Source organism: Gavialis gangeticus, unplaced genomic scaffold (genome assembly GCF_001723915.1).
Source record: "Gavialis gangeticus isolate Ggan-Ray unplaced genomic scaffold, GavGan_comp1, whole genome shotgun sequence".
Classification (NCBI taxonomy): Eukaryota; Metazoa; Chordata; order Crocodylia; family Gavialidae; genus Gavialis; species Gavialis gangeticus.
In genome coordinates, this window is record NW_017728993.1 from 17580503 (window position 1) to 17582196 (window position 1694).

General features: G+C 61.4%; 1 protein-coding gene across 5 annotated transcripts in view; it reads left to right on the top strand.

Moving 5' to 3' along the window:
* Positions 1 to 1694, top strand: part of RAB3B (RAB3B, member RAS oncogene family) — a 185764-nt gene that overhangs the window by 159260 nt on the left and 24810 nt on the right. The window lies entirely within an intron of this gene.

Sequence of the window (1694 nt, forward strand, 5' to 3'; positions counted from 1 at the left end):
TGCTGCAACTTGAGCCCATTGCTCCTTGTCCTGTCACCTGCCCCCCACTGAGAACAGTCCAGCTCCATCCTCTTTGCATCCCTCTTCAGGTAGTTGAAGGCTGCTGTTAAATCCCCCCTCGGTCTTCTCTTTTCTAAACTAAATCAGCCCAGTCCCCTCAGCCTCTCCTCGTAAGTCATGTCCCAGCCCCCGAACCATTTTCATTGCCCTCTGATGGACTCTTTCCAATTAGTCCACATCCTTTCTGTAGTGGGGGGCCCAAAACTGGACGCAGAACTCCAGAGGTGGCCTCACCAGTGCTGAATAGAGGGGAGTAATTACTAGGGCTGTGCAAAGCTTTGGTAGCCGATTTGATTCAGAGGAGATTCAGCCCGATTCGGTGGCTGAATCTGAATCAGGAGACCCATTAAAAGGTCTGAATTGAATGCCTCTGATTTGATTTGGAAAAGATTTGGCACCAGTTTGGAGACTCGGCCATAGACTAAACAGGCAGCAGTCTTCGACCACGCTGGACAGGACACAGCTACCTCCAGCTGGTAGATCTCTTGTGGTGGGTGGAGGGGAGAGGGAAGGGCCCTTGGGGGGGCAGATCAACCTTCACAGTGTAGGAAGGATTAGGGCTGGGCTGGGTCCCAGGCTGGGGCAAGCGCTGCCCAGGGAGGGGGTGGGGTGACTTGTGCCGCTGCACGCCACTGGTCTGGGAGCTGCTCGTGCGCTGGCTTGTCTAGCAGCTCTCACAGCTGCTCGTGCCACCGGTCCAGGAGGACATGGGGCAGGGGCGTCTGCCCCAGAATCTGCATGGGGCGGGCAGGGCCAGGGCTGCACCAGGTGAAAGCAGAAGGCGCGCGGAGCGGGGGCTATGCCCCCTGCTGCTCACCCAGCCGGTTCGGGGCCGACACGAGACTGAGCCACTGCGCTGCCTCCAGACAGGTGGCGCGCAGCAGTGAGAGCCCATCCAGCCTACCCGCACCTCCCAAATGAGCAGCAGCTTCGCCCCAGCTAGGCAAGCAGTGGCAGTGGATGCAGGGGAGAGAGGAGGGCGTGTGCCTCCAGATTGGGGTGGCGGCGGAGCAAGGGCTATGGGGTGGCTGCATGTTTTTGAGTGGCACATGCCCACCCATGCCCTACTGCTGCTCACCCAGCCAGGGCAAAGCTGCTGCTCATCCGTGAGGCATGGGGAGGCTGGGCCAGCTCCCACCACTGCACGCTGCTTGTCCGGAGGCAGCACAGAGGCTCAGTCTCGTGCCGGCCCTGCACCAGTGCCTTGAATTCCCCATAGCCCCTGCTGCTGGCCTCGCTCTGATCTGGGTGCACATGCCTTCCCCCATGCCCTGCTGCTGCTCACCCAGCTGGGGCAGGGGGGACATAGATTGGGGGAGGGGGGGCTCCCGCCACTTTGTGCCTTTGGTCCAGGAGGACATGGGAGCAGGCACGTACCCTCGCATCTCCACAGGGCGGGCTGGGCCAGGCTGTGCTCCAGGTGGACGGCAGAAGGCACTGGGGGGGGGCAATGCCCTTCTGCTGCTCGCCCAGCCTCTCTGTGCCTCCTGGGCGAGCAGCGGCAGGTCATGGGGGCAGGCACGTGCACCCGGATTGGAGCGGGGCTGGTGGCAGGGGCTATGGGAGATTTTAGGGTGACTGCAGCTCCCCATAACCCAATGGAAGGGAGGGGTCATCACCAGGGAGGACTATAC